Consider the following 26,825-nt stretch of genomic DNA (forward strand, 5'->3'; position numbering starts at 1 on the left):
TTATAACTTATCTGCTCAATCTTAGTTGATGGAAAGTCCTCTGGTTGGCTTTCCTTTGTAATAGTTTCATTTTAGTAATAACTATGTAAAGTCTAGGGTAATAATAAAAATAAAACTTTGAACTTCAAAGTTGAGGATTCTATCCCTCATGTGCATGCTTCTCCCTTACACATCTTCTCCTTTCTCCACTCCCCCTTCCACAGCATGGCTCTAGTTTCTGACATCTCCAGGATAGGAGACAGGTGGGAGAGGAGGTCAGGGTCAGGAAAGGTCTATCTTGACCGCAACTTAAGGAATCCGGTGTTGGTGCCTCTAGCCTTGACAGAGGTTTAAAGCTGCCTCTCCTTGGGCTTGGTGGATGATCAAATCTGACTCTTTGCCTTGGAGATACATAGATGAGGATTCTTTGAGGTGCCCCAATGGCAATAATCAGTCAACACTACTTATCTCTCTCTTTTTAAATTTTATTTATTTTAATTAATTAATTGATTTATTTTTGGCTGTGTTGGGTCTTCGTTGCTGCACGCGAGCTTTCTCTAGTTGCGGCGAGAGGGGGCTACTCTTCATTGCGGTGCACAGGCTTTTCATTGTGGTGGCTTCTCTTGTTGTGAAGCATGGGCTCTAGGCATGCAGGTTTCTGTAGTTGTGGCTCACAGGCTCTAGAGCGCAGGCTCAGTAGTTGTGGCACACGGGCTTAGTTGCTCCGCGGCATGGGGGGTCTTCCAGGACCAGGGCTCGAACCCGTGTCCCCTGCATTGGCAGGCAGATTCCTAACCACTGCGCAACCGGGGAAGTCCCTCTCTTTTAATCAGAGAATTCAGCATTCTTCTCTTCTAATGGGGTCACTTTACCTTGATAGGCAGTCGGCTTGGGTAGGATTTTAAAAGGCTTCAGGTGAGTGTCTCTCTCTCCCAGATGGCCCACATCTCACATTTGGTCCATGAGAAACACTCCTGAATCCTTGTTCGCATTCAGTGACTGCAAAGCTGAGTCCCAATGCTGCTTGTTCTTTCAGCAATGACACCTTAGGCCAATAGTCATGATCTCTTTTGATGTTAGATTCCTCAGGCCTGTATGTCTACCGTGCTCTCCACTCCCAATTTCTAGTTCTAGTTTGTAACTAAACAAACGTGAAAAAGGCATCTTATTAATATTCATACAATTAACTAATATCAATGTACAATGTATTAATATTCTATAATATCAGTTATACTAATATTAATTAAAATATAATATATGCAAATTTATTAAAAAGTGATCCAGAAGTGCCATGTTATCACAAGAATGATAGAAATGTGAGGTTGCCCACTAATAGAATCCTACTCAGTATATCAAAAGAAATTTATCTGCCAAAATTTAAAACCTATACTTGAGATACAGCATTTAACATTTGTGTTAGTCAAATATGTCTTTTTTGATATTTCCCCCACTGCTTCTAAGTTTATGAATTCTTGACCCTCAAGAGTTGATAAATATTCACTTGTGATTTTTATATCTTCCAAATTTTCTGAGTGTCTACTTCCTTTACAAGTAAAAAAATAAATTATTTTTAATATTGGAATTAATATTAAACCCAAAGTATAGACCTATAAACATATTGGACAATACTTTACAACTTGACCCCTTTCTCTTTAAACGTAGTGCAAGATTAGACTTCCAAAGACTTCTCTAGTAGTCCTTGGAATGATGCTGTGTGTCTGTCATCAATTCATCCTGTCTTGTGTAGTGGAAAGCCTGTAATAGAAAGAGGATAATGGAAAGAGTAAAGACTTTGGAGTCAGTCAGATCTAGGCTCAAATTCCAGCTATCTCATTTAGTAGCTCTCTGACTGTGGCTAATTCATCCAACCTCTCTGAACTGCATTTGTAAAATGGTGGCAGAACCTGGGTTGCCATGAGCATTAAGTGAAATAATAAATGTAAAGCATCCAGTGCATAGAAGATGCTCAATGAATGTTAGTAGTCTTTTTCTCTTCCCCGACCTATCCCTCTGGGCATTTTGCAACTAGCTCAATATTCATTACTGACATGCTTATCAGGGGTAGTTGTTAAAATTAATTGCTCTATGAACTGAGGGATTCAACTGGCTCTCTCTGAATTAAAAATTATAAGATAGAAATTGTATGCGCCACATAATATAGCACAGAACATTCTGGTAGAACGTAAGTTCAACTGAGAGTTAATTCATGAAAGCAAAGCAAGTTTCTTTCCAACATATTTTGCATATCAGTCAGCTTCTGCTAAGTTATCCTGTGGTGACAAATAATAAGCCTCCAAATCTCAGTATCTTCCGACAAGAAAAGTTTATTTCTTTCACCTTTCACAACCTTTACAGGTCAAGTGCAGTTCTACTCTCTATCCCCTTCATTCTGAGAACAAAGCTGAAGGAGCAGGCCCTTTCTGAGACATTCCAGTCTCCAGGCAGAGGGAAAAGTGAGGAGAAAAACCACATGCCACATGATGACTCTGAGAGCTTCTACTCAGAAAGTGGCACATGACACTTTAGCTCAAAGTTCATTGGTCAAAGCAAGTTACATGGCTGAGTCTGATGTCAGTGAATTGAGAGGTATAATTCTCCTGCAGGGATGACCCAGTCATGAGGTTTTAGGCAAGGTTGGGGGCAACAAACATTATAACAATACAATTTAGTACAGATGGTCTCTCAAGTATAAGACTTTCATTTAAGTTAACTACAGAGTATCTGAAGCTGAGGTAAGACAGCTGTAACTTGAATAAAATGGTGTAATGGGTTAGCAATTCAGTCATTTCTGGGTTCTGTTCGGTCCAACACTGCAGTGTGTTACCAAAATGTCTTTTGGGGCCTTAGAATCTCAGACTATGTTTTCTGTTCTGCAGAGATGCGTCCCTTCAACCACGATGGAACATTACATCCTCTGGCTCTTCAAAGGGTCTAGACAAGAATGGCCTATTTTGTAAATGGTGCTTCTGTGTCTTTTGTTGAGTTATAGTTGAAAATATTGCCCAACTGTGCTTCTTGGTGCTTCTTACACAGAGACTCACATGATATTGTCAGGCTTTTTTTCTGCAGAAGCAAAGCTTGTTTCTGTAGATGAAGGTGTGTGCTTTGTTTCTTCAGACAATGACTAAAGAAAAGATCCACTGTGTTTCCCTTCTTGGATTTTCATTGCCAGAAATCTTAGTACCCAATTCAGTGCCAAACTGTAGTCATTGACTCAACTCAGCTGCCTGGTAGAATTTTCTCTTTCTGCTGACTTTAAATAGTTCCTGTTCTACTGAATCCCCTGATTGTACAGATTTGCATTTTTGACACTTCTAACCTGTCTCGAATGTTTTGGGAAATAGTCCAAATAATGAATCCTGAAAAAATAAAAATGTGAATCACAATTATAAACTAACTCAGAAGAAAATGTTCCAGCTCTCACTACCATATCTACAGAGAGATGGAGCATATTATGACCAAACTTTAATTCACTGTAAAACTCCAACTCCTAAACCCTAAACTGAAAAAAAGTTCAAAATAATGTGTATGTGTGACAGAGTGTGGCATGTACATGCTTTTATGTGTTGGATTCCCCAGCTAGAATGTGAACCTATGAAGACAGGGTGCATGTCACATTTGTATTCCCAGCATCTGCCATGTAGCCCCACAGGGAAAGAAGCATTCCCTGCACATAGGGCACCTCGCTATATGGTAGAACACAGTGGGTCAAGTAACTCCCCTGAGATCACAGAGCTAGGAAGTGGCAGAGGTGGAATTAGAACTGAGTGCTGGATCATTCCAAAGTCTGTGCTCTTTGCATTATACCAATATTTCTCAAAGTGAAGTAACACATGTAGAATTGGTGAGCCATGAGATTGGTGGTGCATGTAGGAAACTTTAAAATTTTAAAGTTATGCATTTATTTTCATGTGTCAAAAGATAATTAGCACAGAACACCTCTGATTTCATGGGTATTATGAACTAAGGTGAAGCACAGATAATTGAAGTAGAAAAATGTGGATCAATTAAAAGAACAATCTTAAGTAAACAATAACATGGGTGGTTTAGGGATACGGTAAGTAGCCTGTAGGTGTCCTCGGAATGACTGACGTCTGGGAAAGTGTATGTCACCCCTGCTGCTTAACCCTCATCTCATTCCAGTTAACACATTTATCACATAACATATTCATCCTATGATACCATATATTTAATCTGAGATCTGTCACATCACTGTGTGCCAGGCTCTCCGCTTCTCATTATGCTTTCAGTAAGCACCTCAAAGACATCTGAAATCAGCCACATCTATGGTGGATGGAATTCTATTTTTTTAGTTGCAATCTATGGACACTTCTGTTCACCAATTCTAAACATGTATTTGAAAATCCTTTCCATTCTAAGATTGGTTTATCCTCTACTGTGTGGCAATCTCCTTCTTCACTTTAGTTTTTAAAATATTTATGTATTTATTTATTTAATTAATTTATTTGTTTGTTTTGGCTGCTCCGGGTCTTAGTTGCAACACGCGGACTCTTAGTTGCGGCATGCATGTGGGATCTAGTTCCCCGACCAGGGATCGAATCCGGGCCCCCTGTTTTGGGAGCGCTGAGTCTTACCCACTGAACCACTAGGGAAGTCCCTTCCTTCTTCACTTTAAAATAGCAATTTCGATGTAAGTTAGTTCAGCTGTTCTGTTCCCTCAATCCAAGGTCAATTATCAGCTCTGATTAAATAGGGTATTGTCTCTTTGCATTTGTGATATTAGCTTTATAAACAAGGATGCCTGAGACCCAGATATCAGGTGAATTTGTGCCATATAAAAATGAAAGATAACAAGGTACTTCAGCTTTCTGCTAGTAAAACTTTATGTAGGATGCTGGTGACTAAAATTATAGACCTTTAGAATGTCAGGAAGGGGAAAAACCTTGTGGTAAAATAGGAGAGTTTGCCTCTGTAATAGTTATGAGTTTTTTTCCTCACTTAAAATAACATTTTATGAGCTTATCATACCTGCTGGAAATTAGGAGGAGTACTGCATTTTGCAGCTCATTAAGTGTTGATTATGTAAGTATTTCTGGGTGAAGCATCATTTGAATTTTCCTCCAAAAGCAAAAGTGACAGTATTTCTCCATCCTTTTTGTTATTATTTTCTCAATTATGTGTTTGTAAAGCACATAATTACTCTTGGTTATTCTCACAAGCATTTATTTTCATATCTAGCAACAATCTTAGGTCTGAATAAACTTTTGCAAAAGACGCAGTAATCTATGTACTGTTAGCTGGAATTAGTATTTATGCACATTTTAGTTGATTTTCCTATAGCTAGTTTTCATTATCATGACATTATTTTCTCTGTCATGTCTTAATCTAAATACATATTAACATGAATTAATTCAGTATTAGCTGGAGGACTCTTTAAACAATGGCTATAGCTCTGTTGATTATATCTCCAGATGGAAAGTGATTGAGAAATGAAGGGACCCGTGATAGCTGAATCTTGGGCTAAACACCAAGTACTCTCACAGCTTCCCCAGAAGATGGAAAGAGACAGACTAGTATTTCAAACAAATTAATGTAGTTTAACTAACCCGGGTATATCAGTTTGGGTCTAATCAAAAGACAGAAACCACACTGATTTGAGACCTGAGAAGCAATGAGTTGGTAACTGGCACGCTATAGGTTTTAGCGTTCACCACCTTGGGGGTGCTTGGTCCCTCCGCCTCTCTCCTCACCCCCTCATCCCAGTGTATTTTGAATACAGCAGCCAAGATGAACCTGTTAACGTGGACAGTCACATGGAAATTAGGCCATATCAGTCTTCTTTGCAAAAACCTCTAGTGGCTCCCATCTGACTCAAGAGAAAAACTAAAGTCCTTAAGTCCGGCAGGTCATGTACAATCTTTGTCCCCCCTTTACCTCTCTGACCTCACCTTCTACTCCCCTTCCCCTCCCTCAGGTGCTACCTAGCCACAATAGGACCTTTGCAGTTCCTCAGACATGCCCGGCACCCCCTGCTTCGGACCCTGGCACGTGGCGTTCCATTTTCCTGGAGTGTGCTTCGTTGCCAGAGCACAGGCCCGCTCCTTCACTTCCTTTACTTAATGTCACCTTCTTAGTGAGACTTTCCCTCGGTATCTATATCATGTTGCAACTTTCTCTTAACCCTTTAGATCCCTGTTGTATGCTTGGGTTTTGTTTCTCCTCATCCCCTGGAGTTCTATATACCCATTATCAGTCATGTCAGGGTTATACTAGTACCGCTTTTGCAGGAATATTGTAAAGATTTTATACATATAAAAGATTATATATATCTATACACTATATATATATTATATATATATATAATATAGATCTATATAATAGATATATATTATATAGATATAGCCTGTAATGCATAGAACACTCAAGAAATGTTAGCTACATAGAGCCAACAAGCCCTAGGATGGGTGACCTATGAAAAAAAAAGGTGTGTGCCATTTGGAAATTCCTTTTTGCCTAAAGGCAGGCCTAATCCTACACTGAAAGCTGGCCAAGTGGCTACCTTGTCCCCCATTTAAGTGTAGACTCTCAAGACCTTAACCTCTGATGGCAGGAAGAGGCAAGTGAAGACAAACATAAGGAAAAGTGTACCAGGGGGAAATAAAGAACACAGCCCTCTGACCAGACATCGCCAAAGAGGGCACACTAACAGGAGTTGGCCAAGGATATCATAATGTCATGTTCTAAGTACAGGGCTTGGCTGAGGAGCATAAATAATTTCTGACAATATATCATGAGCAGCCATTTGAGACGTTGTCCCCACGTGCAGACACACACACACACACACCATGCCTCCTCAGGTGCCTACTCCACCCTGGTTTGCTCTTTGCACCATTTCTATCCATCGAAGTGAGAGATTTCGGGCATTTTAGATCCCTGCCTCCTTCCCTGCTTCTCTCCCAGTTCATTTCCAAGATCAGGGTTGCTCGCTTGTCACCTCCTTTCTAGCCCCACTGCTCCAGTCCATGCCTCAGCATTTCTCAGCTGAACTATTGTAACAACATCCTAACTGGTCTTCACATCTCCGCAAGGCAACAGTCACACAGCTCCACTTGCTCTGATGCTGAGGGCATGCGCTGAGTGTTTCCTGCATTTCCTACGTTCTTGCCGGTGCTTCACCTTTATCATTCATTTCCTTCTGCCAACCACATTTTGTGCCTGTGACTGGTAAGAGTTAATAGTATCCAGGCAGAAGCAAGTTCAGAGAGGTTAAACGGCTCGCTCTAGGTCTTTCACTAAACAGTGGCAAGGTTAAGTCTCAAGATTCTCGCACCACCTCATACCTGCCTCTCACACCTCTTCCTAAAACACAGATCCCTTTGCAAAATGTAATGTTTAAATCTGGGCACTCAAAGGTCTTCATAATCTAAACCTAGCCTACTTAAACTTTATCTCCCATCTAATTGGCCCTGACAATTCATGCTCCAAGTTAACCAGTCGACTGCTTTCCTCCCAATATGCTAGGGACCACAGTGCCCCTATAACTTTGCCTGTGCCTTCTCTCTGCCTGGAGTACACATTCCTCCTTTTTAGTTGACTATAAGTCCTATCAGTGTTCCGATTCAGGTTAATTGCTACTTCCTTCATGAAACCTTCCCCAACGCCTCTTTGGCACCGTTCGTGGGATTTTCTTTTCTGTCCCTACAACACTCTGCACTTATGTCTAGTATAGTATTTTCCTCATTCTCCCTTCTATTACAGTTGTTCATATATCTGTCTCCTCTCTCCAGACCAAAGGTTCCTTCTGTGCAGGGACTATGCCTGATTTCTCATCAGTTTTCATCACCTAGCATAGTGCCTGGCACATAAAGTTTTTTAAGAAAGACCTGTTGAATGTGGAATGAACACGGGACTTCTCCAAGGTGGTAGTCGCTCTGAGTTATCCGGTTAATCCCCACCTGCTGTAATGAGCATATTCGGCCAGGCCCCTCTGTCCAGGATTACGGGCCTCTCCTTCAGGCTCCCAAGTTCTCTTGCGCATTTTGAACATCGAATTGTAATTATCTGTTTATGTATCTGCCTTCCCTGTTATGTATCATGTGTGAATCCAATGACCGTGACTCAGTAAGTGGGTTTCAAGTGAATAAATGAAGGCGGACTGGACCTACACCATGCCTGGTAGCGAGCCTCTGCTGAAGAGATATGCGTTCTTTCATGGATGCCCTTCTGAGGCTAAACCACTTGAGTCAACCCACAATAAGTCACAGTTATTGGCAGAGAAATGGGCAAATCACTTGTCCGCTGGGGGAAATGGACAGCTGCGGAACAGTTTGACCTTAATGGTGATCAGGATTACCAGAACTGTGTTACTGCTGCTTCCCATATAGACCTATCCTGAAACAAATGGACTGGATATTTGGCCAGTATAGGCACACCCGTGGTCAAGGTAATAGTAAACGTGAATATCTACTGCTCATCTGCCGTGAAGAGAGGTCTATGCGTTACACTTCCCATTTCAAGAATATCAAATTCTGACAGTCAATTTCAACAAAACTCAACGGGAGATTTGATATTTTACAAGAATCAGTACATGGACAAAGGCCAAGAAGAACTGAACTGTGTCATGGAGGATGGCCTGGGACATTATCAGCATAATGCCTTGACCTTAGTTATTCAATCTCTTGATGGAAAAAGACAAAATATTTGCATGTGTAAATCCTTCAATGGTACTTTTTCTTTTCTGATATCAGCTCACCTGGCCTCACAGTTTGTAAATCAGGTCACTTTTTGATTCTCACAAACATGATATTTTTATGAACATAATAACACAAAAATACATATCAGTGCCAACGTATCTGAAATATTTTCGATCAAACTGTAACCTTTTCTATTCAAAGTAGTATCTGAATCTTTTTTCCTTGCATTCACAAAACCCGCTGAGAAATTCAGATGATAACATCTGAAATGTAAAGGTATGTTTAGTAAAATTGGTTAAACCCACATGTTTATTCAAGGATGCAACAACTAGATACAGCTGCTGATTGAAAATGGAGCCGCAGGTCTCCCGGCTCAGTTTGAATCACCTCGGATGAGTGAGGCCACACGACAGATCAAACGTGTTCATAAAGAAGAATATTAAGAGGAGTCGGAAGAGATCCCCTGAGGGGCTAGGATGTAGTTCCCAGGGTATTTAGAGAACATCTGTGCCCTCTCCTAGGAGTGGGCAATAAGTGTTAAAGGTGCCTGGATGGTGTATGCACCAGGCTCATGAGGATGTTCTCAGAACTCTGTCCTTGCTTGTAAATCCTTTGCAGGGTCTCAGCATCTCTAATTCAAGTCCCCTCTCCCTCCCATATTATCTCCAAAGGTGGCACAAGCAACTGGCAAAACCATGTAACATAGGGCTGTTGGATCAGGACATGTGTGTCTGTCCCTCTGCCTCACTGCAGAATCCACGGAAGTCAGGCACAAAGGGATGAAGTGATCCTATTATAGTAAGTAACTCAAGAGAAATGCCCAAAGGGTAAAAGTATCCTTAAATAGGATAAGAGCTCTTCTCATTCCTTCTTGGCAAACTCCTCCTCATCTATTAGCACCACATTCCCCCTCCACCGTGGGAGTCTTGCTAAGGTCTCGGGTAATAGGCATATACACCTCTAGGCTGCCCTCTCTATGCCAGGCACTACGGGAAGCAGAGATGAAAAAAACACAACCTTTGTCCTCAAGGATCTTACAGGCAGAAGGAAAGATAGACACATGAACATAAAGCCCCAAATATTACAGGGAAATGCTGCTCTAATGGAACCATCTACAGAATGTAATAAGAAAATGGTGCCTCAGTCTGCCTGGGAAAATTATGGAAGAATTGTCTGAAACGGTGATGAAAAACTAACTCTTGATCTTACTTAAGCAAACAAAATAAGGTATTAAAAGGTTTCAAAAGGTGTCTCAAGGATTCCAAGAACAAGGGACTGAAATACTAGAAGGATTTTTGTTTTTTGCTTCTCATCCCTAGTATTTTTGAAGAGTTGGCTTTAGTTTCTCTCTCTCCCTCCTTCTCTCCTTCCCTCTCACTCTTTTTCTCTCTCAACTACTGATCAACACTTCAATGAATCCACAGTAAAATATGGCCATGTGAATTTCCAGCCTCATTTAGACAGTGTTTCCCAGGAAAAGAAAAATCTGATTGGCCTACTAAGCTCAAAGTGTACCCAATCCGGTATGCTTTAACTAGGGGTCAGGGTCACACGACAGGAATATTACTGCTGGGTCACAGACCCCTGGAGAATGAGAGGCGTTCCCAGTGAAATGTGTCCGGGCTGACAGCAACTAGTACTCACTACCCAAACTATATACAAAAAGTTTCATTATTTCTATGTGACTGAAACATAAGTATGACATGGAGAGAGAGGAAGGAGATGAGGTATAATACTAGGCAAGGCAAAATTTTAAGGACTTTGAATAATTGAACTTTGTTTTATAAAGTGATATGATAAGTTTTGCAAAGAGCAAAAGCTATATGGCACTACTGATTGAAGTGGAGAAAAACTGGAGAAACAACACTTCAGAGATTATTATTGTATATTATTACATATAACTGTATATTGTATATAATGATATTGTATACAATGACAATATTGTCTGCAATATTATACATGATATATTGGATATAGTACTGTGTATTGTACATGTTGTATACCATTATTACTATTGGTTTTTTTTTTTTTTTTTTGGCTGCACAGCTTGTGGGATCTTGGTTCCCTCACCAGGGATTGAACCCAGGCCCTTGGCATTGAAAGCTTGAAGTCCTAACCACTGGACTGCCGGGGAATTCCCATTAGTACTATTGTTGAATTTGAGGTACTTACATTGAAGTGAGAGGCTGCGTAAGAGCTAAGATTTATTGAGTACTCACCATGTGCCAAGATCTCCACTTTACATATATTATCTTATTTAATCCACTCAAGTTCTCAACAAGATAGGTATGTGGTTTGCCTCCATTTTGCAGATGAGGACTCTGAGGCACATAGAGATTAATGTGAACAGGGCCATACACATCATAGAGCCAGGGTTTGCATCCTTGCAGTCTGACTGCAGTCTGTAGACTTACCCTCTACTGTCTATGGCTTCTAAGCGCAGCTACTGATAGATGCTGGTCTGAAGATTGGGTACAGAAGTTATCTTTGTTGTACTTAGCACTTTATACTGCCTGTCTGTCTCCTCCCCTAAACTCTGAGTTCCTTAAGATTAGGGATGGAGTCGCTCTCACTTCTGTACCTAATGCCCAGCACAGGAGTTGGCAGAGAATGAGATGATGCATTCTGTAGGTGTACTGGTTTCACCAAGATTTCTGGTTCTACTCTCTCCCATGCCTCTTGAATTTAGCCATGACCATATGCCTTTCTTTGGCCAGTGAAAAGTGAGCAGAAGTTATGTGGTTGACTTTTATGTGGAAGCATTTTAGAGTCACAGTGTGATTCTCTGTGCTCTCTTCCTTTGCTGTGGCAACCCTTGGAATCTCATCTTGATACAGAGGAATTATAAGATGCTATAGCCTCTGTCAGCCAGGATCCCTGAGTGCCTACATGGAGCAAAGATCCAGCCCCTCAACCCTGCCAAAATATATTGGACATAGAGCTTGAAGGAGAAATCAGCCTTTGTTAATTGAAGCCATTGAGTTTTGAAAGTTGTCTATTACTGTAGCATAACCTAGTCCATTCTGTCTGGTACAGTGAGCAATTGTTATTGGTTGAGTAATAGTATCTCTCCATCATTTCAATTTCCTATCCCCCATACATCAACAATGCCAGCATAATTATCAGAATCTCTTTTGGATGAGTAAATTTTGTAAACAGTGGTGATGAGACATTAGGAGCAATATGAGAAGCCTATTTACCTATTATCTGAGGAAGGAGAACTTTATTTTCCTTTATAAAATATTTCTAATAATGACTTCAGTAGTCTGAACTTGTAAAATTCCTCATACCTCAGGTCAATATTTTAGCGCCAGGAACTGTTCTAGCACTCCAGGTGCAGAGACAAACAAAATGAGTACATCACGTAGTACTTTAACGGCTTGAAATGCCATGGAGAAAGGTAAAGGAGGGAAGGGGCTGAGAGGTTACAATTTTAAATAGGGTGGTCCAGGAAGGCTTCTTTGAGAAGAAGGTGAGACAGACCCATGAGGATATCTGGGGGAAGGTTCTAGGGTAGTGCAAGCCAGAAGTGCCAGAGGCAAGAGTGTATTTGATATTTTTAAGGAACAGTGTGAAGGCTGGCGGTCAGAGAGGTAACAAGGGGAGGGGGCAAGTCATGAAGGGACTTATAGGTCATTGGAGAGACTTTGTTTTTGACCCTAAATGAGATGGAACGCTATCGCAGGGTAACTCAGGTTATACCTACCTTATTAAATTAAAAGCTTGGGAATTTTATGTTCAATTGTATGCATTTATTAGAGCTTGAAACAGCAAAGTGTGTGCATTTGTGAATAAACAGAGTTTGCAGGACACAATGAAAGGCCTCCTGCTTTACCTAAAGTGCTACTCATTTCCTTGCTCTGTAGTAGTAGTTAGCCGGTTGCCCACCATCAGTATCACCACCACTCTGGTCCAGGCCCTCTTTATGTCCTTTGCCCCATGGCCATGATCACAGAAGTCCTCCTTCAGCCTGCATCTTTTAGCACTCGCCCCACTATTTCACAGGACGGGTAGAATGAACTTCCTTGAGTACTGTTTACAGCCTCTCACCCCAGCTCACAGTCAGGCCATCAACTAAAATTGGTACTTCCATTGAACCACAAAAATGTATTCTCCATTGGCTGATGCCTAGAAAGGGTTGCCTTAGAACCGTGCCTTTCAAACTTCTTCTTTCCAATATCCCTAATGGCAGAAAAGAGCCTGCAGCAACTCAATTCAAGCATGAAATGTTTTTAAAAGTCTCCTACTTTTTCATAAAATTTTATGCAAATTTTGCATAAATTCCTATTCATTATGTATCCTTATTTATTTTAACCTAAAATAAGGTTTTCCCTCAAGTCCTTAAGCGATATTGATTTTTCCAAAAAATGTGTCCTGTGGATTGTTTGCTATGTTATCTTAGATAATCAGAAAAAGAAATGTGCCTGGACTCTATTATCTTAGCTCCCCATAGAAATGCCTTCACGATGATTTAATGTTATTTTCTACAATTTTATAGAGGTCTGGCTAAGAAAAATCCATGTGAAAAAAGTACCTGTGTCTTTTATCAAAGTGTACTCACAAATACTGTCTAAAATCATACTCAATATCCTTTATACCAGGAGCCATGCAATACATTTTAATCAAGTTTTTCCTTTGACACAGGGAGGGGGAAGGGGAAGCTGGGACAAAGTGAGAGAGTGGCATGGACATATATACACTAGCAAATGTGAAATAGACAGCTAGTGGGAAGCAGCCACATGGCACAGGGAGATCAGCTCGGTGGTTTGTGACCACCTAGAGGGGTGGGGTAAGGAGGGTGGGAGGGAAGGAGATGCAAGAGGGAGGGGATATGGGGATATATGTATACATGTAGCTGATTGACTTTGTTATACAGCAGAAACTAACACACCATTGTAAAGCAATTATACTCCAATAAAGATACTTTTAAAAAAAAAAGGTTTGTCTTTGGTGACCCGCAGAGGTCCATTTATCTCAGTTTGAAGGCGTAAGACCCTGGCACAGTGGTTCCCAAAGCGTGGTGCCTGGGCCGGCATCATCAGCTTCACTTGGGATCTTGTTAGGATTACATGTTCCCGGACTTTCCCCCAGACCTATTGAATCAGAACCCCCGGGGTTGGAACACAGCAATCTGTATTTTGACAAGCCTTCCAGGAGATTCTGATGGATGTTAAAGTTTAAGAACCACTGCCTTAGCGGCTACCTCAGGCCCTAGGTAAAATGACAGAAGTGGTACCCCACTTCTGCAACTTCACAACTGCAACTTCACAACTGCAACTTCAGTGCTCTTGCGTTCACCTCTTCACAGCCTGTCCCCACCACGTCATACCACTTTCTCCTTTGCCCTGCTGGTCTCCTCTCCTTTTCTAGAACAAGTTGAGCTCCTTCCTGCCTCAGGGCCTTTACACTCACCGTTCCCTCTGCTTGCATTGCTCTTCACCACCGCTTTCAAGAGATGGGCACCATCTTGTCATTCAGATTTCAGCTTATGTGACACCTGCTCAGAGATACCATCAGTGAACAGCGAATTTAAAGTAGCCAGCCAGGAGACTTCCCTGGCGGTCCAGAGGTTAAGACTCCGAGCTTCCACTGCAGGGGGCACAGCTTTGATTCTTGGTGGAAGAGCTAAGATCCTGCGTGACGCACGGTGCAGCTAAAAAAAAAGTAGCTGACCAGTCATTTCATAAGGGCACGTTCTTTACTTCTCTCCGTATAGCTCGTCGCTCCATCCTCCACTGTTTGTTTATTGTCTGTCTCCTCCGCCGGAATGAAAGCTCCACGTGAATAGGGACTTTTGTCTGTTTTGTTTACACTTGTATCGCCCACACTGAGAGTATGGCCTGGCACATAATGGTAGCTCAAATGTTCGGTAAACGAATAAATAATTAGTTAAAAGAACCATAACTAGAAGTCAGGAGATCTGGGGGTGATAACAAAATGATTTAAATAGTTTGAGCAGTTGTGCCCACAATTTCTACCTAATGAGTTTACATCTAGAAGTGAGTGTGAACTGGGAGTCTGGACCCGTAGTTGGTCTCAGTTCCTACTTGTTACACATAGACTGAGGATGTGAACACGCTGTATGTGACTTTTAGGCAGTGTAGTTCTTATATTCAATCCAAACTACTTATTCTCCTGCTTAACCAGAGAAACACAGCTATTTCCAACACTGGAGAAAAAATGGTTGAGCTGACTTACTGAGAGATGGTACATCTTGGTCTCCAAGATGATAGCATCTTAAAAGATTTTCAAGTGTGATTTTTGTTTGTTTGTTTTTTGCGGTACGCGGGCCTTTCACTGTTGTGGCCTCTCCCGTTGCGGAGCACAGGCTCCGGACGCGCAGGCTCAGCGGCCATGGCTCACGGGCCCAGCCGCTCCGCGGCACGTGGGATCTTCCCGGACCGGGGCATGAACCCGTGTCCCCTGCATCGGCAGGTGGCCTCTCAACCACTGTGCCACCAGGGAAGGCCTCAAGTGTGATTTTGACTGTACTTGATTTTCACCTTAGACTGACTTTGTAACTTTATCCTTGAGTAATATGTGACTTCACTGTAACTGTGCTTTATTCTTTCAAAGAACCTTAAAATTACATTAATGAAATCTTCCTCCCCTCCTCCTTTCCTTCCTTTCTTTTTTTTTAATCCTTCTTTCCTTCCTTCTTTGTCAAAAAGTGGATAGGCAGACCTGAATGTAATGGGAAAGCACTTTAGTGGTAGCTGAGACCCATTCAAGGAGGATGTGCAAGCTTGGCAGGGTCAGGAGATTTGAGTAAATATATTAAGTAAACATTTTGAGAAAGTAAGTAGATATATTGAGGACAATGGGAGCCAGGTTTTTTTTGTTTGTTTTTTCTTTTTTTTTTACTATTCAAGAAGGGAGTTACAAATATGTAAAAGGGGTAAAGCTAGCCTGAACCCTGTGTTGTTGGGTGGGAATTAGAAGTATTGATGTGAACTCAGCATTCAACAAATACAATATAGAACTAGTTATAGATGCAAATGTTTATATGTGAGTGTGTATATATGTATATGCATGTGTATACACCCCCCATACACATATTCACGTACATTTACACTCATATACCTCCCAACTCTGTCCATTGAGCAGTACTGGGGCCAGTGATACTCGGATCGCCGCAAGCAAACTTAATGCTCAGATATTGGTTTTTAAATATCACCCATTGTCCAATAAAAGGAATCAGAGCACCTTTGAGAAATGACTGCATCTAGGATTGGGGCAAGAAAAGAACCAGATGACCCTGGAACCTTTTATTGTTCCCCAAATAAGAAAATTTTCAAAGATTGATGGGGATATGTGAAAAGGATACAAAGGTCAGTTTAAAGAGGCTCACACTGGCCAAATCCAGGACAATTTTAACATCAATATATATAATAATAGTAATGGATTATAACCCATAAAAATAGTAATTCACAGATCCATCCAGTTGTAAACAAATATATAGATGGAGGAAAAGAGGAAGCTCTTCCTTACAATAGAAAGTCAACTAATAAATGTAGAAGAAATGATCAAATTAGAAAATCACCATTCGGCAGCCATCATAGAAATAATTAATTCAGTTAAGAAACAACAACAGATGCTAAAACTAGTGGGTGAAAATGGGATGAGGTATGGGATTTTACATAGTTCAAAAATATCTACCTCTAAAACACATATTCCTTATTAAGAAGAAAAGAATTACTGCCCAGTAGAAAAACAGGGCAGTTACCATATTAATCAAGTGACCAAATGTCAGGCTGGCAAATCAACATCAAGTACCACCCAACAGGACAGAATGATAACATAGCATCACTCTTGTGATATTTCAGTCAAAAATGCAGCGCTCGGGTCTAATCATGATGAAACCTTAGACAAACTCATAATGAAAGACATTCTACAAAATGACATCTGTAATCTTTTAAAAAGTCAAGGTCATGCAAATCGAGGAAAGACTGAGGAATGATTCCAGATTAAAAGAGACAGGAAGGATGTAGCAACAGGGTGCAACCTGTGGTCCTGGATTGGATCGTTTTCCTAGAAAAGATATTGGGACAATTGGTGAGACTTAAATGGAGTCTCTGGGAAAAGGGTATATGGGAGGTCTTTGCAATTTTTTCTCGCTACTTTTATGTAGATTTGGCATTGTTCAAAAGGCAATTTTTTTAAGGCACTAAAGTAATAAAGTAAGTCCATATAAGAAACTGCATAATTTTGACTTAGGTTCAGGTATCATTTTTTGAACACCTACTGGGTGCAAGCCATGATGCTAGTTATAATGATGACTAACATATAATGCTTGCTAACATTCCAGAAATATTTATCCAAGGGCTAGTACGTGCCACCTCAGAGTGATCATAGTACTAAACTTTTTTGTTTTCCTTCTCTCCGAGAACTCAGTTCAGTGCTGCCTGATGTCCGCTATCTGAAAACTGTTGTTTCATTTATTTTGTCCAATTTACTAGTTGTTTACTGTGTGAAAGCAAGTATGGTACCACTTATTCCATCATGGCTGCAAACAGAAACTCTGTGTAATTTGTGTAATTTTATTTTATTTTCTACAATCATTTTGGAGAAATATTCGGCAGTTTCTCATAAAGTTAAACATATACTTAGTATATGTCCAGTCATTTCACTTCTAGATATTTACCCTAGAGAAATTAAGGCGTAGGCCGGAGCTAAGATTCACACACAAATGTTTACAGCAGCTTTATTGTAACAGCCCAAATCTGGAAACACCCCAAATGTCCATCAACAGGGGGATGCATAAAGAAATTGTGGTATATCCATACAATGGAACAAAAAAGAATGAAGTACTGATACCTGCAACAACATCGATGGACTGCAAAACTATTATGCTGGGGGAAAGAGGCCAGACGCAAAAGAGTGTGTATGAATTTTATAAGGAATTTGAAAACAGGCAAAACTAACCTACAGTGACAGAAAGCAGATAAGTAGTTGCCTAGGGCCATGAAGAGGAAATAGAGTCCAAAGGGACAGGAGGGAAGGAACTTTTGGGATAACGGAAATATTCTGTACCTTGATTGTGGTGGTGATTACATGGGTGTATATATTTGTGAACATTGAACTAGTCACTTAAAAGAGTGTATTTTATCTAAATTATACCTCAATAAAGTTTAAAAAGAAAAAAAAATAGCAGAGGAGCCCTCATAATAAGAACAAATAAAATCACTCTTCATAGGCGACCACCTAATTTAGAATTCAAGATTCAACTGTCATTCGTTTAGCTCTTACTGCACACAAGGCATGATGGTATCACAACAGCAGCTGGCATTTGCCAAGAATTTACTGTGTGCAGATACTGTGCTGAATGCTTTCCACGGATTTGTTCTTTTAACAGATATTTATCAAGGTGCTCCTATGTGCAAGGCCAAGTTCTAGGTACCGGGGATACAATGGGCTCCTACTTTCACACAGTTGACAACCTAAGGGCTAGAGACAAACAGCTTGTCAATGAAAAGGCAAGATGGGAAAACTTTAGTCTGAACTCCCAGATTAGGGCACTCTTTTTAGTTAATACACACGCTTGCCTGTATGTCAGTACACACGCATGCACGAACATCCCTGCTCACATATATGTGTGCGCCCATCTGGACTGGCTGCTTTTGCTGTACCCACGCTCACTGGTTGCTGGCCTAGGATGCTCCTGGTCACCCCTGCACATCCACGTGCATTATCTGGCCCCTCCCCCGCCCCCACCACTCCACATCCTCTTTCAGAAGTTTCAGGCAAGTCTACTATACATTCATAGCATGACACCCACCCCTTTCACTCACTTATTTTTCCCTCCTCTTCCAACAAATAGTTTGTGCTACATGGGGCCAAAACCGGTAGGCATGCTGTAGGATCAAAATAGCCTGGATCTCGTGACATGTGGGAAGATTCTTCACCGAATTTCTTCTATTAACATTGTATGCAGTCTCCTCCGTGGCAGGCCCTGCGATTCCGAAGTGAATGAGGAAACCAGGTCCCTGTCCTGAAGGAGCCCATCAAGTGTTGAGTACTTGAAGGGGAACATCACAGCCTTCACCAGCCTAACCTCCAGTACACTCGCACCGACACTGTCGAGCCCCCTGGGCTTCAGGTGTCACTTCTCTGTAGTAGAAGAGACTATTCTGTTAGTTCCACTCAGCATCAGTATGTCTGAGCTGAAAGGGCCCATGGAGATCACCCAGGCCAACGTTACCCTATGCGGCCATGGACTGGGGCTGGTTCTTGGACTGGCATCTGTTTACACTGTGCCAGGTGCAGACCATGAGAATCAGCACTGATGGACTTTTAAAGCAAATTGGCATTGTGGCCACACAGAAGAGCATGGTCTGTGATATACTGGGACGAAAAGGCCTTTCACTATAGACAGTTGGAGAAGCATATGTCCCTCATGTCATGCCACACCTGTGGAAAGTGACATACAGAGTGGGAAGTGCTCCGACATGTATTCTGAACTCCTTCGAGGCAGGATGCTGAATTGATACCCCAAAAAGATGAGTGATGGCTGCCCTTTGCGGAGTACGGGCTACGTGTCACACACCGCAGCAGGCAGTATTCACACAATCTCTCTACTCCTCAAGGCATCTCCTTGTTGTATGTATTATTATCACCCCTTGGCAGATGACAAAATTGAGGCTCAGGAAGGTAAATCAACACGTTCCACTGTCACCCAGGAGATAAGTGGCAGAACTGGGATTCAAACACAGGTCTGTGCAGACCCTGGCTCTTCTCCATTATACTCTGCGTGCCTTGTCTCAGCCAATCCCCAAACCACCTTAGGAGGTAGACACAGTTATTCATCCCATTTTACGAGTCGAGAAACTAAAGCCCAGGGAGATTTAAGTGACTTGCCTAAAAGCATACCGTTAGCGAGTGATAGAGCTGGATTTAATTTGCCCGCTGGCTCTAAACTTCCCACACTATCCCACTATCCGCCGCTGCCTTAAAGTGTTCAAATGAGCGATGTGGGCAGGATAATAGAATATTGTTCTCTTGGTATTGAAAGCATATTGGTTTCATGGGAAAGGTCACCAGGCGGGGGAAGTTCGGAAGTTTCATCTGGGACTCTGGCCAAGGTCTAAATCCTGTCTGGTTGGCACATAGACCGGACATAGATCAGTGTGTCACCAGTGTGGGCTATAGCTCATGCTGACCGTCTAACTCCTTTTCTTGTAACCAAGTCTCAATGGAATTTTCTAAGATTCTTCTGGACTCTCTCTGTCCAGGAGGATGCCACTGATCTTTCTTTTGCCTGAAATGATCTTTTCCATCTCTTCCCCTAGCTCATGCCTCTTCATCATTCAAATACCAGCTGAAATTTTCTTTCCCCAGAGAAGCCTTCAGGCACCCCTAAGGAAATCAGGTCTCCCCAGTAGACACCCTTATAACATCCTAAAATACAAAGTAGCATGCCACAGAATTGTGAAGAACGTTTTCTATAATTCCTATTTTCCTTTTCTCTTAGCAGGATGGAAACTTGGAGAGAGCAGGGGCTTTGTCTTGCTCTCTCTGGCATCTTTAGTTTCTAGCATAGTGCCCAGAATGCAAGATATTCAATGAGTGCTTTTGCTTTTGAAATAAAAGAATGGATGCATGGATGCAAATGTTGGATTCTTATGCAACCGGGCCTGTTGTCTTCTCTGCGTTCAATTAGACTGTTGTTCCCTAAACTTGCCTGATCATAAAAACCCCCTGGAGAGTTTGCTAAACGTATAGATAATCAGGCATAGGAACCTGAGGGTGGTCCAGAAATCTCCATTTTTAAAAATTTTTTGGCCACGCTGCATGTCTTGAGGGATCTTAGTTCCCTGACCAGGGATCGAACCCAGGCCCTTGGCATGAAAGCACAGAGTCCTAACCACTGGACCACCAGGGAATTCCATCCTTTTTTTTTTTTTTTTTTTTACTAGTAGACTGGGTGATTCTTGTGGGCAGGCAAGTTGGGGAAACACTGAATATCTGTGTCTCATTTCTGAGTGGTTTTTTGACAGTTGGATCTGTAGCTTGGTTAATCCAGTTCTTTCATTTAGTGCTGAAGTATCGGTTATCTAAACAGCTTAGATGGGAGATGACATGCACAGTGTTGAACCTGCAGTTCTGATCACAGCACCCTGTGCTCAGGTGCCTGGCATGCATCACCACTGACGTCAGAATGAAAGTAGAAGACCTTAGCTTGGTGCTGCGAGGCTTCAGGGATCTGACCCCAAGCTCCTTTCCTGTTGCCCCTCTTCACATGCTCTCCACTCCATGGGCACCAAACCACTTACTGTTCCTCAGACACACCCCACAGCCCAAATATTGTGATTTTAGTTCTTCTACCTCTGTATGGTAGAATGTCCTTTTCCCAATTTCTACTATTTTAAAATGATGCTTTTTAGATCCATTTCAACGCCGCTTCCTCCACGCAGCCCTCTGTGGTTTCCCCTTCTCCCCAACTCTTCTCGCATTGCCTGCCTACTTCTTTGATGGCTCCTATCATGGTCAACTTTGTACCCTAGCTTTTCATGTCTCTATGTTATCACTCCTTTCAGGCTGTGAGCAACTCAAGTGTTAGATCCATGCCATGCCCAAGCAACTTTGGTCTCTGCTGAAGCACACGCACACATAAGGCTTTGCCCCCAGTAGAAACCAGGTATTAGTTGAAGACGTGTCCCTACCAGCTCTTCAGCATCATTAAGAAAATGGAGATCATCAGGTAGAGGCCTCCTCAACTACTCTGGTCTCTCCACCTCCAAACCTATTCACGTCTACATCCATCTCCTCCTTTTATCTTAGAAGAATAAGCATGCTTACCTCTCTCTACGGTAAACATCTGACAAAATGATTTAAACATTTTGATAAATGAGTAAATGAATTAGTCAAGATAGACTAGGTTAGTCTATGATTAAAAATGAACAGATAAATATTAGTGGTTTCACACATCAAAAGTTTATTTCTCCCTCATGCCGCAGGCAAAACATAGCTCAACAGGATGATGGAGGCTTCACCGCAACAGTACAGCAACAGGGGGAGGAGTTCTCAAAGCTTCTGCCTAGAAGTGATACACACACACACACACCCCACTTCTACTACACCTGACTCCTCATATCCCATTGGCCAAAACCAGTCACATGACCATAATTAATTTAAAAGGGGACAAGGAAGTGTAATCTGATCATTTGCCTGAAAGGAGGAGAAAACTGGGATGTTTGTGAACATCCCTAATGATTACCAAAATATATGGATAGAACATATTTCAATGACACTCTTCCTGCTTTATTTTTAGTTACTTTTTCCAACTCTCTCCTGGTTAAAGGGTACAACTGCTTTTCCTTTCTTTGGCTCGCTGAGAGGATGCATACATTTGAGAAAAAAATGGAGTCATCTATGATTCTGTGTGAATGCAAGAAAGGTAATTATAGACTGACTCTGGCTTTGGTAGAGAGTCCAGAAAAGTTCTTCAGAGTTAAGGGACTGAGAATCAGAGCAAGACAAGTTTGGGGAAGTGTCAGACTCTGTTCCTTTAGAGGACACTTAATCACACTTAATAATTTGCAATTTAGGGCTTGATGTTCCATGCAGATAACATCTGCTTCCTTATGAAGCATACATAGGAAACAATAGCCCCAAAGATATTTTGTGGAAGGAGATTTTAAAGGGTGTCCAGGTGTGCTGGTAACTAATACTTTTGTTGTAGCATCCATCCCTGACTCCATCCTGACTTGTTTTTGCATGTTTGGTAATGTCACTTAACCTTTCTCCACATCATCCCCCTGTCTGCAAAAAGGAGATAATGCCTCCTTTTACAGCATTTTGGGATTTTCAGAGGAAAGGGCTGGGTAGTAAGCACAGCGCTGAGGAAGAGACCCTACGTGGATGATAGGCTACAGCTCATGTGTATTAGCACCAGCATTTATGCCTTCCTTCCAAAAGGGTCATTATATAGAAGGAAAAGCACCCCTTTGGAATCAGAAAGACATCATTTTGAGACCCATCACTGTCACTTCCTGTAAACTTGGGAAAGTCACAGTCACTTCTGAAACAATGGGACAACACTTACCTTATGGCATTGTTGTGATGAGTCAATAAGAGAAAATATGCAAATCACTTACCATAGTGCCAGCATAGTAAATAAAAGGCAGCTATCAAAATTAAAAGGCAGGCAAAGAGATGGATCATTTTAGAGATTTCAGCAACTCCCCAAACATCCTTCAACCCAGTGTGCATTGATGCTAGACATTCTGGGTTAAAACAGGCCACTTTCATACCTTTTACGTATAATTATGATGTACACAGATACTGAGTTTTTCACCTCTTTCTGAATTTATTGTGTTTAGCTTTATTGTCCTCTGAGTCAACAAAACACTTGGCTTCCAAGAAGGATGTTAATATCTTCCTGAGTTACATACATTCTAATAGAGGGAAATTAGCATGCCCTTTATCTTTGAATGTTCAAAATTGGGACTCAAATATTCTCTGCTGTAAAACTCATGATTAATGTGTAACAGTAGATTTGAAGTTAAAGTTTTGAATGTGTGAATTGCTACGGTGTCACAAATTATGGCTTTGCATATTGAATCAACTCATATTAAATATGAATAAAATGTAGATACAGAGATACAGTTATATGATAAATTCAGAAGAAAAGCTAAGAATACTCATAAAACAACCATCATGAAGCCAGGAAATATTTCTCTTAAAGTGTCTTTTTTCTTAGTATCCACCATTTTATTTCTACATATTTTCTGCTACATAGTTTCAATAATGATGAATAGTCTCTTAACCTGTATAGGACAGCTAATGTTTGAAATGGCTTAGTTTAAAATGCACTTTCAAATACTTGGTTGAGAAAAGTTTAAATAGAAAAATAAAGAGAAACATGTGTTGTTGAAGCATTCCAGGTGAGGGGGGGTATTTTAGATCATTCCTAATCTAGTACGTTTACCTGGCAAATTAGAGTAACTGCTATTCAGAGAGATCAAATTCCTGGGATAACAGGGATAACTGTTAGAGGCAAAAGCAGGATTAGAACTCAGGACACCGTGCTGCCTCCTGTGTTCCGTTTCATCCTGAAGACAGGAGCACCAAACTGGAAATTGACAATATCACATCCCCAGAGAAGGATTCTCAACCTAGTGTTTTTGACCGTCCTTGAGACACATAGTGTAAGATAGGTATCATCTTTACTTTCTGTGTTTCCCTTTGAGAAGAGGACAGGATGAATGCGCCCCCCGATGGCAGGTGTAACATGTTAGGTAAAAATAGCAAACCACTGAGATAAGAAAGAGAATACCCTCAGTTTATCCCCCCTCTCCTTCGCACTTATGTAAAACATACCTGATCTAGTTTTGTGCCTGCAGCTAGGATTTGATTTAAATCCAAACCGTGAGTGTAATTTTGTGTGACAAATTCCTGCAGGCGAAAATGCAATAATTATGTGAACTCATATGCATTTTCTGTCCTCAGATACACAAGGCATTGTGAACCGGAGTTCTATGCACATTTACAGCTGCATTTTCCATTGTCACTCTTAATAAATCTTACCACTCTTTGTCATGGCATTAAGTGATAAGTGGCATTAAATAATACGAAACTTGGAAGCACTCATTCCAATTTATGTTACTAGCCAATGCCCTTCCCTAAACAAAGACAAACATTGCTAAACTTCAAAATAGTTATCCTCTGATCACACTTAAAGATTGTTAAAGTTGAAAGATCAAGTCTAAAGGAAAAAAGATAAATATGTTGACATGATTTAATCAAGAGAATGAAAACCATTTAATCATGATTATAAGTTCATGGAGGGTTCTTGGGTGTAAAGAAAGGTGACCAACACAATAAAAGCTTACCAGAAATATATATTTCTTGACAGTAAGGGTTATTTAATAGTGGAGTGGCTGGGCCACCTGCTGTCTATGTGTTTTTTTTCCCCCCTCTGTGTTCAGCCAAGTCTTTATTATAAGCCAGTTTCCTGTATGAAAAGGCTTGGTGAGGGCATCAATAATAAGGGATCTTTTATTTAGTAAAAATCAAGTATAAAAGATTATCAGAGCACCAATTAGCAAGCTGTGTTACTGGACTTCAAAGCGTTTCATCTATAGCACAAAGACTTAGTGGTAAGTATTGAAATAGGATTCTCCGAGTATTGGGTTATGCAGAAGTAAGATACAGAGAAGGGGGTTGAATGCCTGCTCGCTGCTGGGGAGTTCTCGCTAGCACAGTTGACGACAGGGCAAACCAAGCATGAGCCATAACTGAGTTAAAGAGATGGAGGGGACACCAGGTCCCCACTTCCTCCTGATAGCGTTCACATTCTGGGATCCACTTATGCAGTCTGGCAGATTTCAAGCCTCGAAAGTCATTTCAGAAACCGCTAGAGAGCAAGAAGTAACACTTGCTGAGGATTTGTGCATACCTGGTACTTCACGAGGCTCTTTATATACATCAGACCCTCACATCAACCCTAGGAGGCAGATATTACTATGATCCCCATTTTCTTTGTGAACAAAAAGCTGATGCAGAGAAAGGTCATAGAACTTTCCTATGTTAGCTAGTAAGGGGCAGAGCTGAGCTCTAAATGCAAGTGTGGAGACATCCAGAGCCTGTATTTTTCTTACGACTCTGTGCTTCTTGTCATATTATGTGTGCTTGAAAATAAATGTTTTTACTAAAGGCAAAAAGGTGAGCATTTAGTTGAATTACCTGGAGTGAATTTTAAAGAGATTTTCTATATATGGTACTCCAATTCTACTGAATTTTCTGGCTGGCATTCTTAATATGCAGCTCCATAGTAAGGTACTGAGGTGTGCATGTGGATTAATTGTTTTTATGCAATGGTGAATATTTTCTGAATTGAGCTGCTTTAATAGCTAAATTCAGGCATGCACACATGTATGCATGCACAACAACACACACACACACACACATACACAGAGAGAGAGAACAGATCAAGGGACCTGATGTTATTTCAGGAAGCACCAATATTTATGCTTGGTAAAGTGCACAGGCAGAAGTTTTCCATTAAGTAAGTAGAATAACAAGGTGAAATTAAATCTGAATCTAAACTAGCTCGAACATTTTAGAATCCGTGGAGTTAATGTTATAGGTAACAGAAGGTTAGAGATAAAAATCCTCTCTGCTCTACCCTGATGGGAAAACCCATCAGTCCCCTCTTCTACCTTATTGAACCACGTTTTGTTGATTACATTATTGTGCCAGTCAAGTTCTGGTTCGTGTCTTTAAGATACACATGTACGTTACTTGTTTAAAGCAAACTAAAATGAGAAAAGCATGATTTGGTGGTATTGGTTGGGAGCTTCTCACCACTTCTTCCATGTTCCCATCTCTCAATGCATTGAATGCTTATTTTTTTCTGATTCCTGATTTTTGGCTTCTGCTCAAGACTCAGCCCTCAAAATAACCTAGAATAACAACCTAGAATCTTTTCATCTCACTCGGCGCTCTTTAAATTGACTAGGTTATTCCACCAAAGTCATGCTATTAGCAGATAAAAACCTACCACTCTCCAAAGTCCATTTCTGGATAAATAAGAGTCCAATGTAGGAATTCAGGCCACTTGTTCACATCTTCTTTTAATTACTGTTTCTCGACTATCATGCTTTGTGGATCTTCTCATCCTGACTCTGGGTATTACCTTCTGCTTTCCACCTTGCCCTGGGGAGAAGCAATGCAATTTTGAATTCCTGTACATGACGATGTCAGAAACACTTTTAGAGCATGGATTTATGTATCTGTACCTGGCTTGACCTAAGGAGACCCTGGGCAAGACTCATCTCATACCCCATTTACAGCCCGGTTGGACTGAAGAGCCAAACTCACCCTTTGCCGGGCTCCCATCTGACAGAGAAGGTGAACAGGATCATTTGGGTACCTGTCTCTGACTCCATCATTTGGACCATGGACCGTATGTTCTATTTTCTCCTTGATTACAGCAGTGACCTTGTGTGTTCCATGCCTTCCAGGCATTCGGGGTAAGCCTGCTTAACCGTAGCTGTCGTTGCTTACCTCTGCAAGTGGAGATTAGTAATTATATCTCTGTTCATCTTAATAAATCCATATGAAAGTGCTTGTTTTAAGAAAAACACTTCATGTTCACTTACTTTCTATTAAAAGCAAGAGGTTAGAGAATGCTAGAGATGTCAGAGTGTGACTCAGTCAGCTGCGGTAATGTGGGTACTAATGGGTACG

At 41.1% G+C, this 26,825-nt stretch overlaps 1 long non-coding RNA gene across 1 annotated transcript; it reads right to left on the minus strand.

The window, feature by feature from the left end:
• Positions 1-1,042: 1,042 nt before the first annotated feature.
• On the minus strand, positions 1,043-26,545 carry LOC136793438 (uncharacterized). Its single transcript, XR_010838703.1, has 3 exons — positions 26,457-26,545; positions 26,137-26,291; positions 1,043-1,120 (listed from the first exon to the last, which is right to left on the minus strand). It is a non-coding gene; the product is annotated as an uncharacterized lncRNA (long non-coding RNA).
• Positions 26,546-26,825: the final 280 nt, after the last annotated feature.

Source organism: Kogia breviceps, chromosome X (assembly GCF_026419965.1).
Source record: "Kogia breviceps isolate mKogBre1 chromosome X, mKogBre1 haplotype 1, whole genome shotgun sequence".
NCBI classification, from domain to species: domain Eukaryota; kingdom Metazoa; phylum Chordata; class Mammalia; order Artiodactyla; family Physeteridae; genus Kogia; species Kogia breviceps.